At 35.3% G+C, this 13,912-nt stretch overlaps 1 protein-coding gene across 2 annotated transcripts in view; it reads right to left on the bottom strand.

The window, feature by feature from the left end:
- piezo1 (piezo-type mechanosensitive ion channel component 1) overlaps window positions 1-13,912 on the bottom strand; it is a 100,839-nt gene that overhangs the window by 71,771 nt on the left and 15,156 nt on the right. The window lies entirely within an intron of this gene.

The following is a 13,912-nucleotide window of genomic DNA, read 5'->3' as shown; positions in this document are numbered from 1 at the left end:
TGGTCTAGATGGTGGTCACACTAGTCTTTTAGTACACAAGATCTTTTTTTGGGCCCTGCAGTCCTTATGATAGGACACGATGCTCTGTCATCTTTTATTATGAATTCAGCATATAAAAAAATAATAATCCCAAAATGTAAAAATATACAATGTACTCCACTTTTCTGCAACACTGAAAACCTTTTAGCTTTAAAGTTTGTATTCTTTTAATTCAGGTAAGAGGTCACACCATGGCATGGCATCTTTTATTGGTCCCTCATCTTCAGGTCTTCGAATGAGTTTGCGTTTCCGGTCTCCAGAATTTGCATGCATATCAGTGGAAGTCAATGAAACGAAAAGTCAAGTGTGACACCTCTTTAGGCTGGTTTAGGCCGTGTGGTTTTTTTTGTTGTTTTTTTTAGTATGGTTATCAGCTGGACCACTAGGCAGTGGGGCTGAAGTTGATCTGTTAAAGGGATAGTTCGCACAAAAATGAAAATTCTGTCATCATTTACTCACCCTTAGAACCTTGTTTCAAACCTGTATTATATTCTGTTGAGCACAAATTAAAGTATTTTGAAGAATGTTGCTAATGTAACAGCTCCCAGTAGCCATTGACTTCCATAGTATTTTTCCATGCTATGGAAGTAAATGCCTACCATTCACTGTAGTAAATGATGACAATTTTCATGACAAATTTCAACTATCCCCTAAGATCTTGGTCAACCTGGTTAGTGCTTGTGGACCACCTTAGCCATGGTCTAACCAGCAATAAACCAGCTTCACCACCTTAAGCTGACATGACCTGTTTTTCCAGCTCTTTAGTAACTTTTTTTTTTCTACAAAGTTCAATGGCTGTGAACAGCAAACTGCTAAGAAAACACATTGTCCAAGATAAAAGACTGCAGAGACAAGGTCACCAGGTCACCTGACAGATTAACATCTCATACTTTCTGTTGGTTTTGGCAGAGTAGTCCAGTTCCAGAGTTTTACATTTTTGAAGGTGACTGTTCCCAAAAATCACTGGAAAAGGTGCCATTTTTTTGTTCCGTCTAAGTTGGATGGTGTGAAAATGAACCCTCGGTACTCAAGTCTTTAATAATGCTGATGATGCACTTTTGAACCTTTGTGATTGCTACAGTATAATCAAGCTGCTCTAATCAAGCTGAGAGGTCCATGTGCAAAGCATTCTGGGACTAGTTTCCAACCCTTTGAGGGTTTGCCAAGACATACAGGAGTTCCCTGCCTCCTGCTGCGACTAGAAAAGGATACCTTTCCCTGACTCGCATTTTCCAAGCCATCCCAACAACACCTCAGATTCTCCAAAACACGTTTACTGTTCCTCGATCTCTGATTCACGCACATAACTGAAGGCTTTGTTTGAAAAGTCTGTCCCTGGCTGGTAGCCATAAAGTTTCACAGGCCTGAAGGCTACGGCGCTGTAACTACCATTACGACCCAGGAACAAAGACATACAGTGTTCAGTATTCAGGGGCAGCTCATACTGCCTCATGACCTCACCAGAAAAACAGTCTATTAATGCAGGGAAACTAAGATGGAAATCCTAGGTGAACAGGCAATGATAGCCCTTGGTGATATCAGAGTGTTCATAAATGGGACAGATTTTGGGTAGGATCTAGTTTTGATAAAAGTTCACAGGAACAGAGACGGTTCTGTGATCAAAGCATGATGGAGTCACCTGAGGCTCATCCGTGTTTTCACTGAACCAGCAGCAACTGTGATCTAATAGAAACACAGCAGGGGCTGGTAAAACACTAATAATAAGTAAGCACTAGTGGCTTATAGCTTATTTTTCCAGCTTCTCTGGTTTCACTAACCACACACTGCAGCAGATGTGTGGCAATAGAAAGATACGACTTCCTAGGAATCAGTTATTACAACTTCTGAAGTAAATGCATAGTTTTGAGACTAATTGAATATGTTTAACACTGTGAAATGCATTGAGTGTACTGATACAGTCATGCGTTTGGGTGATTTTCAAAGTTTCTTTTTTAGGTTAAACATTTTAGGTTTATCATTTTGAATAAATTGTTTCAGTGGTCATACGGTGTCAAATGTTCTAAAAAACAAACAAAAAATCCCATCCTATTGCTTCTCATTTTTAATATGAGGTCTAGGGCTGGGCGATAATTCGATAACAATAATTATTGCGATACAATTTTCCTCAATAAAACGACATGAAGAGTTCGATAAATGTTAGATATAATGTTTATGTGCCAAAAGTGGAACGAAACAGTGCAACTGATTTGAATCGCGCCACACGGACCATTTATCTGCTCGGATCAAAGTTCAAACTGCTGTGCGGCGTGAGCTCACTAGAGCAGATGCGTTTATTCGGTCACGCGAGCACTAAACAGCCAAACAGGAGAAACACTGTGTGCAACAAGACAGTCAGAAGACTTTTCAATCTACACGTCGCCATCATTTACCATGGATTTACTGTAGTAACACTCACTGCACCATGGTATTGTGACAAAAATGTGGGATATATGCACATTGAATTTTATTACAGGAGTAATGGTATATAATTATATTTGTGATTAAGCTATAGCATGTGTGCATTTATACTGAATGTTTATAGACTAACGTTACTGTTTTTCATACAAATAGGCTACCTTAAAAATCATATTTATATTTTTATCATGGTATTGAGGTGCTGGTTTTAACTGTTTATCATCACGATTTAAATGTATGCTACTATGGAAGACCAATGCTTAATTAAAAAAAAATAACTTGGTCAGAATAAATTTAACCATAAAACTGAGGTTGCTAAAATTTTTACAGATGTTACTGATTTTGATAATGAACAAAAATTTACCTCTGCATCCTAACTCAAGCTACTATCAAATGTGCATTTCTAAGAGACAAAAAAAGTGATATTATTATTATTATTAATATTATCAGGCAACCTAAACCCGTTTCTTGATTTGAAACAATATCACTCATTAGAACATGCAGAAATTAAGAAATACATTTTTCTATTTAGATATTTATTTTCTTAAGGAAAATTAATGGTCTGGTTTCTACAACTTTCACTTTGGAGCAAAAATCTGGCTTTAAACTTAAAAAGATTTGACACTTATTTTGATAATTATCGATATCGACTGATATGAAAACAATTATCGTGATATTTTTTTTGACCATATCGCCCAGCCCTATGAGGTCATGAAAACTGCAAGCACAATAATTATAATACAATTTGGAAAAATGTTTAAAATCGTTCCAGATGTTATACCATTTCAATGTATTAAGCTGTTTTGACAGTTTCCATCCAATAAAAGTTACACATTTGCTGCATCTACACAAAGTATAACTTTTAACTTATTTTATGCTTATTAATGCTACTGCTGTCAAACGATTAATCGCAATTAATCACATCCAAAATAAAAGTGTGTACTGTGTACAGTCATGGCAAAAATATTGGCACCCTTGGTAATTAATCTGCATTGTTAATCCTTTTGATCTTTTATTAAAAAAAATTCACAAAAATCTAACCTTTCATTGGATAATAAGAATTTAAAATGGGGGGAAATATCATTATGAAAAAAATGTTTTTCTCAAATACACATTAGCCACAATTAACGGCACCCTTTCATTCAATACTTTTTGAAACCTCCATTTGCCAGTTTAACAGCTCTAAATTTTCCCCTATGATGCCTGATGAGGTTAGAAAACACCTGACAAGAGATCAGAGACCATTCCTTCATCCAGAATCACTCCAGACCCTTTAGATTCACAGCTCCATGTTGGTGCTTCTTCTCTTCAGTTCACTCATTTTCTATAGGGTTCAGGTCAGAGGACTGGAATGGCCAGCAGAAGCTTGGTTTTGTGCTCAGTGACCCATTTTTGTGTTGTTTTTGAGGTTTGTGTTTGGATTATTGTACGGTTGGAAGATCCAAACATGGCCCATTATAAGATTTCTAACAGAGTCAGTCACTTATTGATTTTTTTGTCTGTTGTTATTTGCTAGAATCCATGATGCCATGTGTCTAAACAAGATGTCCAGGACCTCCAGCAGAAATATAGGCCCACAACATCAAAAATACAGCAGTATATTTCATTGTTCACATGGGGTACTTTTTATCCCTGTGTTCACCAAACCCATCTTGAGTGTTTGCTGCTAAAAAGATAATTTTTCAGTTTCATCTGACCATAGAAGCCAGTCCCATTTGAAGTTCCAGTCGTGTCTGATAACTGAATATGCTGGAGTTTGTTTTTGGATGAGCGAGGAGAATTTTCCTTGAAACCCTCCCAAACAACATGTGGTGATGTAGGTGCTGTTTGACTATATATTTTTAAGGGTTTCTGACCCCGAGACTGAACTACTTTCTGCAATTCTCCAGCTGTGATCAAACTCTCCTTCTCACCGTGCATTAGGACGATATAGACACACGTCCTCTTCCAGGCAGTTTCGTAACATTTAATGTTGATTGGAAATTCTTAATTATTGTCCTGATGGCGGAAATGGGAATTTTCACTGCTCTAGCTCTTTTCTTAAAGCCACTAATTTGTGAAGCTCAATTATCTTTTGCTGCACATCAGAAATATATTCTTTGGTTTTTCTCATTGTGATGGATGATTAAGGGAATTTGGGCTTTGTTTTCCCTCCTATTTATATTTCTGTGAAACAGGAAGCCATGGCTGGATAGTTTCATGTTCATAATCACCCTGGGGTGCTCAAAATTGTGAATATGAATAGGAATATACTTCAGAGATATTTTACTCATAAGAATTTCTAGGGGTGCCAATAATTGTGTCCAACGTGTATTTGAGAAAAATATTTATTTCATAATTATATTTCCCCCCATTTTAAATTCTTATTATCCAATGAAAGGTTAGATTTTTGTGCATTTTTTTAATAAAAGATCAAAAGGATTAACAATGCAGATTAATTTTCACAGCCTTCTTTGATCATATTTACCAAGGGTGCCGATATTTTTGGCCATGACTGTGTATTTGATATGTATATATAAATACACACATAGAATATATATTTTGAAAATATTTATGTATTTACATTAATATATTTATATTCATATAATTTATATTATATAAAAATATAATATACAAACAAAATATTTTTCTTAAATATGTACATGCATGTGTGTGTATTTATATATACATAATAAATATACACAGTACACACACATAAACTTTTATTTTGGTTGTGATTAATCACGATTAATCGTTTGACAGCACTAATTAATTCTACAAATATCTTTTAGTTGTGTTGAGATGTCACAGCACAGAAATTTCTAACACATTAATAGTTCCACATGAAAGTTATCATTTGAATAGAATGACTTTTTCCCAAAAAGGCTTGAAAAAATGTTGCATTTACATTTGTGCCTTTTTACATTTTTTTACAACAGAAACAGAAACAGAAACAGAAAACAGAAAACAGAAAACTCTATTAAGTCTCCTGAGTTATGAAAGAGAGCGCAACGTCTGAGCAATAAAATTTTCCTCTAAGATGGTATACTCATATGAGAGGGCTGGGCCGGGCTGTACTGGGACGCATGTGTTTACAGTTACACCTCTGAGCGTCTCTGCTGTCCTGCACTGAACTGCTTCATGACATTGGATGGCTGCAGGAAATTATGGTAATTTGGGACCTGGAAAAACCAACAGCCACACCACAGGACTGGGAGCATGACATACCTGCTTTACAAAACACGAATACCACAGTTAAAAAAAGCCTCTAGACATTAGGGCAGACATACTCCCCAAGTGAGGGCCAGGGCACTCAACAACCATCTAACCCATAAACCTCTTTTTTTACTTAGTTCTGCACATATCTGCAGTTCAGCCACCATCCTGACAAGAGGTTTTTAAGCTATACTTTCATAAGCTACACATTCTTTGCTCTCCCAATTTGAACAGTTGCCTCTAAGGTGGTACCTATATGTTGTCAGAGGTGTTACCAACCACTACAAATTTACATTTGTGCCACAGACTATCCACTTGTGTAACATAAAAATGTTATTTTATAAATGTTTGTTTGTCAGCGATGAACCATGCCTAGAAATAATCAATAATAAATGCTTTTGTATTTTGAAACTTTTTTTTTAACTCCCATTTTCCATTTGGTTGGGATAAGGACACCACAATATGCCACATTTGGCACAGAAATTGTGTGTTGCTGGTTTTCATTTTTCTAGATTCTCTGTTTTAGGATTCAAAACAAATTATTACATCATTATCCAAAAAATGTGATTTTCATGATGAACACATGAACTTTAGCAATTTAATTACTCTTAAATCAGATTAAACTTAAATTTTTTGGTAAAGTGCTGCAAAACAAGTTGACAGTTCAAATTGAAACATGGATGGAAAATTTGTTAATTTGAAAAATTAATGTGTCAAACTGCATTATCATTATTGTTATTGTTACTTATTATATTCTGCTGTGCAACACAGCATAAATATATTGTCTTTTTTTCTCCAAGTTAAGCTGGCAGGTTTTTGCGGGTTGTAAATGCTTTGAGGTGAAACGCTTGTGAAGTGAACTCTCTGGAGATGATATTTGTGGATTGTCCTCATATAGTGAGACAACTGAAAAACTTCATATTGAAAAAGCATTCTTATTGTGGTTTAATATTCTCAGACACTAGTCCACATCCTATTTGATTAGGTACACAGCCACTTTTGATTTATTCATCCAAACTTTGCCAAATTCCGTGACATTCTGTGTAAATTCCATTTTTATAACAGGATTCCATGATTCACTTCACATTTTCCACATCACAGAAATCATAGAGCTTTAGGTTTTTTTTCCCCATGTATCTGTTAATGTATTTTATGATTTAAAATTACTTCTTATTTTAATTGCCCATTGGTAACTTTAAGCTGTGAGGACATTTCGATTCTGCTCTATCCAGAAATCTTTCTTAAAAAATAAAAGACAATACAACAATACAACTAATGGCATGCATGCATTCCCTCCCCCAAACTTCCCAAACAAGGATATTCAGTCCTCCATACCAATGACCTGATAAAACATGCGAGACCATGTTATCCACTCATGGCTGAACACATGGCCAGAACTGAAGACACATTAAGTCTCCTGACCCCCTAGGTCATATCTCAATCTGCACTGTTGACAGTATACAAGGACATGAACTACTTAACTCTTTCATAGACAATCTTCAGTGCTGTCACCCTGAGGTCTTCCAATTCCTTCAAAGTGTTTATGGACCAGGTCCCCTAAATGTCACCTACTTAGTACCATGCAGTGAGATCCTGTTCTGACTCCGAGTCAAGACTAAGAGTTTTACTTCCATGCCTATGAGAAACACCCCCTCTGCATGTGAATTAAACAACAGTGCTGAATGGTCTCTCTGGATCCGCTCACACACTTGGCTGTCATGCCAAATATAGTTTCTAACTGCACCGTTATTCTACAGCCTACATTATGATAAGTCGACATTACATTACGATAAGTTTACAAAACAACCTGCACTGAAATCCAACTAACTGTTAAGATCAGAGTAGACCCTCTCAAATATAAACTTAAGTTGCCTGTTTGTAACACTGGCATTATTCTGAAGGACATGCCGAGCTGTAGGTGTTACACATAGCAATATACTGGTGTTTCCTCCTTGTACTTCACAATGACTAGGCAGGCCACGTTTCTGATCCTCTAATACTCTAGTTATGTTTGACATGAAACATTAATGTCATGTGATGCCTTAATCTATGGCCTCGCTTACATTGTCAGTTAAATGTGAGCCAATTCCGATTTTTTATTTTATTTATTTATTTATTTATTTATTCAGATATAGGCAACAAATCAGAATTCCTGCAATGTAAATGAGGCCTATGTGACTTCACAATGTTGCAGTAGTTTCACTTTTCCGCTCCTTTTTTTGGTGAAATCACAAAAGGTTTCATAGTGGAAACTAGAACTGGCATGCATACTATGGTAGCAATAAGCAAAACTTTAATAGATGTGACCTCCCCTTAAGGGTACAGCTGAGTTGGTTAAATATCAGACGCCTTCAATTCCCGGCTGTGAAACATATCAGAAACTTTTGTTATTATGACAGTCGCAGCAAATTATGTTTGTCTATGTACCCCAAAGCCACAATCAACCTTGGTAGAAGTGTTGTTATTCGATAAACCAAGTGTGTCACAGTGGTTTGAGGTTTAAGCACAGCTGTTTTGATAACTGTCCAGGCCTGGTGAATGCAAACAGATCCGCTTCAGCTGGGAATGAACCTTCGGCTAGAGTCCAATCATAGTCCTTTCCCACCACAGATGAATCCAATACACATAAGGATCTTTCTAATATCAACATTAAACAACCTGTTTTTTCCTTCCATCACACTATATTAGAGTTTGCATCACCATCAAGAGGAGGTCATGTTCACACATGAATGGTTCATTAAAGAGTATTTGCTAGACTATGTGCGTAATGGGAAAATAGTATCAGATACGGTAATGCACGCAGCATATGAAAAGGTCAAAATATCTCTCTGGTTTTCACTGGACTCTTTGTAAACCTTTTTTTTCCCCTCCCTGAACACAAAGCTATCTGAGCAGATCAGCCTTACACTACCAGCCAATTTCATATAAACACAGCACACATGTGCTTCCTGCCCTTATGACAACCACATGAGAGGTTGTTACAAATGATGGGAGCCCTTTAGCCCACAAAATGGAAAAAAGGAACAAGGAAAAATAGTGGACACAAAGCCAAGTGTAAGATGCTCTGAATACAAGAAGTTTGAAAACATGTGGATATGGGCGGTTCATTATAGTAACTAGAGCTGCCACAGCTGGATGTACCACTGACCTCACTCTGCCGGTATGTGTGTGCATGTGTGTGTGAAAGAGAAATGAATATGTATACACATCTTAATAATAAGTAAATTACTTATTTACAAATTTAATTTATTATTCATGAATATCATTAAGTTTTTTTTTTTTTTTTTTACATTTTACAACTTGAAGGTAAATAGAAAGGTAGATCGACAGATCAACAGATAGATAGATAGATAGATAGATAGATAGATAGATAGATAGATAGATAGATAGATAGATAGATAGATAGATAGATAGATAGATAGATAGATAGATAGATAGATAGATAGATAGATAGATAGATAGATATTAGGAGATTAATCTTACACAGTGCAGAGGTTCTCTCTATGACTGATTGATTGATTATTTATTTATTGTATCTATGCGGAACGAATGAAAGATAGAATGAAAGAAAGAAAGAAGGAAATAAAGAAAGCAACAAAGAAAAAAAGAAAGTAAGAAAGAAAGAAGAATAAATCATCCAATGGTTGCACCACATGACTTTGTTGGTCACCATACAACTCAAAGCCATACAACTGTTTAATTGCTTATTTCTTTGAATAAGAAATATTAAAACATTATGGCAGACAACCCAATAAGCTTCTCTCTTATGTGTGTAATGTAGGCCTAATCACTAAACCAGTGATTCAACCATGAAAAGACACCAAAAAAAAAATAAATAAATAAAATCAACTGCTTTTAAACAGTACATTACGTTATATTTACCTCATGAATACAGTGTTGCTCAACCCATTCAATGTGCATAACTTGTTAATTAGCTACAAAAAAATATAATTCTGGAGAAGAGAATTTTGATAAATATATGCCCTATATTACATATCCGTTCACCTGAGCAGAGACCAGATTCACCACATTCTTCATACAGGTCCAAAATGTCCCTCTCAACATTCATCTCATGCACCTCACTAGGAATGTTTACATGCGTTAAACCTGAATAAATCTGATCTGAATCTGATTTCAGATTCTGAAAGTTCTCTTTATATGAACCCTACACATTACAATCCAATTCACATATTCCTTTACATGTGCATTACTTGTATTCCAAACAAAACTTCAGCGTGCACTATGCAGGCATGTCATCAGAGTTACTGGGAGTATAGTCATGTTTGCCTTGTTTGCATACCTAAGAAGAAAGGTAGTCAGAACAGAATATTTTGCACATATTCAGTCTAATTCAGTGACCAGTTTGTAAGCATACCCTGATTATTTCAGGTCAACACCAACCCTTCCAATCTGATCAAAATTAAATTTGATTCTCGGTCCGATTAAGGTTGCTAATGTATTATTTGGGTGCAAGAAAATGTAATGACTATAAGATACAAGAAGTAAAGTGAGCAGAGTGTACATTTATCATATTTAGTGCTGACCTTCCACTGGAGGTCACATTGGGGGTTAAGGGTCTTGAAGTAATTGTTCCCTGAAAAATACTAATTCTGCCATTATTCACACAACACCATGTTGTTCCATACCCTTATGACGTTTTTAACACAAAAACAGAACTTAAAAAAAAATAAATAAATAAATAAAATACTGGTCATTTTCCCACCTGCAATTACAAAGAAATTCCAAGGGGGGAAAAAAACTGCATTTCCTGTTCAAGGAGAAAAACAAAAAATCAGTTAAAATGATCAATTTTAGATCTTGCGTGACCAGTGGTAATGTAGACAGTGAAGCTCAAATGATCCACTGCCTGATATAGTTGGATACAGCAGTCAGTTAGGGAACACATACTAGAAATCAACACTACACTGACCTGGCAATCTCTCATAATTTAATGGCTGTCAGTTTGAACACCTCTTAAGACCCAAGTATTTATTAGCCATTTACATAACCAACCCTGGTGTCTGTTAGCAGAGCTCTAGTGTCATCAAATCATCAGTAGCATAATGCACACAAAAGTAGCAAGAGCTCTCTGAAAGGGGTCATATAATGCTGATTTTCCACAAGTTGATATTATTCTTTAAGGTCTTAATGAAAAGTCTATAACATAGTTTGGTTCAAATTTTCCATTGGTAGTGTAAAAAACAACTTTTTCACTCTCTGAGGGACTGTTTACTTTAGCCGCATTCATCGTGAAACTTGCTAATTAGCACATTGATAGGAAAGGCCATTTGCAAAGATTAATTTAAAAAACCTTGTACTCACATCTTCTGTTGGTGAAGCTGGATCACGAATGATTTGAGCGAACATAGACGCATTTAGGTAGATCGGGGGTGTATTCCCTTCACAAACAAACGTAATCCACTGTGTCTTCAGCGGATCAGATGTCTGGAGTAAATGACGACTGCTATGTTCATTATTACATCCAACAAAACACCTCAATCGCTTAGGAGTCATTCCTGTCTACATCTGCTCCAGCGGTGAAACAACTGATGACAGCTCACTCAGGGCGGGTCTGAGGTAAAACAGTCTGTGCTAAAACGCTGCTGTCAATCAAACTATCATGGGAGCGGCCTTCGTCCGTGTGACGTCACACAGACAGATGGCTCGATTTGAGAAAAGGGTAAAGATTTTAGTAGATTAAAAAAAAAAAACACTGGGTGGATTTTTATCATTATAGGGTGGTTGTGTACACACACTGCCAACACACATTTCAGTTCAAACAACTTGTAAAAGTGCATGTAGCATTATATGACCCCTTTAAAGCAGCGATCAGACTGGCTGGCTTTACACAACTGTAGGACACACAGCTTTATATCAGTCTGCCAGGATACAAAGTTGTGTTTACAAGTTCTCAAACTGCTACAATAAGCACTTTCAAGGAAGAACCAGTCACTGGATTTGACAACGTTTGCAGTGTTTATGGCACAGAGCATCTGAAGGGTTTATACATGCAAGTAAAATGCATGTAAGACTTTTCCTGTCCAAGCGGGCCAAAACAAGCTGCAATGTCCAGAATTTAAAGTAAAACTCTAAATTTCAATTTGGAAATTGAACATTGTTGACAGCTTCAGAGGAAACAATTCAACACCTTTTTGAGAAGTGTAGCACTTCAAGGATTAGTTAAGAAAAAGTATGTTAAATGTGCCTTCTCCATCCAGGGAGCCTTTAAGTGTGTTCTGCTTCCAGCAGTGCAGTTCCCAGAGAATAACTCTCCATATCTGGCATTACTACTGAGATTTGTACTCTTTCTCTTTGATTCAAAAACATACTCTCAGAGCACCATCATGCATTTGGTAAAAACAGAGGAAAAATTACTCATATGAAAGACAAAACTCCACACTGCACTAGCTGGGTCACAAGAGAACAATCCCCATTTCCTATCTATTCTAAGAAAACATTTAGCAGTGGAGTCTTTCTGTGTCAGAGTGAACTGATATGAAATGGTACATCATAGGGCCTTATGACTTCTGCGATGTGGAAGAAATCACAGAATCCTGTCATAAAAACTGAATTTACAGAATAATGCGGAATGTCATTGAATTTGGCAAAATCTGGATGAACAAATCAACAGTAGGGGTTACACATAATTAAATAACAATAGAGCATCTGTGAATATTAAACCTAGGACTGCTGTTTAAGTATGAAGTCTTTGCATTTCCAAAAATCATCACAATCTTCATATCATCTACACACAGAAGCCCAAATATCTTCACTACAACTTGCCACAAAAAAAAAAGAAAAGATTAAAAAAAAAAGAATTGGTTTAACTTGAAAAACAAATTACTTAAAAACTAGTAGAATATACTTCTCAACGTAATACTAATAAATAAATAAAGCTACGGATAATTGATTATAATTAATTATAATTAACAGTAAACCCTTCTTTTATATCACAACTCCAGAATAATTCAAATTTACACATAATTCCAAGGAAAAATAAATAATAATAATAATAACAACAACAATAATAATAATAAAATCGTGAGCTGTATTGTAAAAGTTTGAATAAATTGTTAACTTTTATGAATTCAGTTAATAAGACCTGTTTTTAGATTATTACAATTTAATTAAACCATTAAAATGGAATCCAGAAAATTTTAAACAGAAAAAATATAAAAGAGAATTGCGGAAAAAATGAGATGGATTTCAATTTCATTTCATACCATTTTTGTTAAACTTTCAATAATAGTTGTTAGATTGTATACATTCCATGCACTGAAAAAAATAAGAAGTTAAATTTGCTTAATTTTTATTTTGCAAGTTTTTGCACGCATATTTTTAAGTAAAATTTAAATAGGGAATTAAGTAAAATCTACTTAACTAAGTTATCTAAAATTAGTAAAGGAAATAAGTAAATTTAATGTGGCCAGGTAGAGTTTGATGAGTAATTTCTACTTAAGTATTTTAAGTTTACCCTACAATACATTTCACTCAGTCACGGTTTGTAAACTTTACTCAAACAACATAGCACTGAAAAAAAAAAATGCCTATAAAGCATGTGGTTAAGTTACAAGAACGTATGTAAGCAAATAAACTGCTCGTAATTCATTTTAAGGTAATATGTTGGCTCAATATAGTTATTAACTGAATGAGCACAGGGACCTGAATACTTGGCACATGATACACAATCACGGTGACAATCAGTGAATAGCGTTTGAGTATGAATGGGTCATTTTGAGTAAAAAATATACTTATAAGATCAAACTTTAAATTCTACAAGCTTAAATTGAGTACTAATATTGAATTTACTCTTTTATCTAAATTCTTGCCTGAACTAAATTATTACATTTGTTTTTCTGTAGTATTTACTTCACCAAAAAAATCATTTTTATCAGTGTGATTTCAATTAATTAGACATGCCTTTTGATTACTTCAATTTAATTTAAACAGAAAAATTTAAAACCACCTAATCATAAAATATCCTTGCAGCCAAATAGCCATGTCTCACAACATCTTGGCAAATGCATAAACATGCGCTAGTAACCACCCAAAACACAAACACACACACAAATATTAAAATATTAGGTGAAATATAAGGAAATATAATAAAGTTTCCAGATCTAACCAGAGGAGCTAATTACTGTCAGGCATCAGTGATGCTGCGTGAGATGTTTGAAACTGAAACGGTGTTAAGGATCCCACCATCTGAAGGGAAACATGAAACAACAGCCTATAAATCATCTACTATCATGACCTCCGGACC

Source organism: Onychostoma macrolepis, chromosome 07 (assembly GCF_012432095.1).
Source record: "Onychostoma macrolepis isolate SWU-2019 chromosome 07, ASM1243209v1, whole genome shotgun sequence".
Lineage (NCBI taxonomy): Eukaryota > Metazoa > Chordata > Actinopteri > Cypriniformes > Cyprinidae > Onychostoma > Onychostoma macrolepis.
Note: the sequence above shows the minus strand (reverse complement) of the source record. Positions and strands in the feature narration are given on the sequence as shown.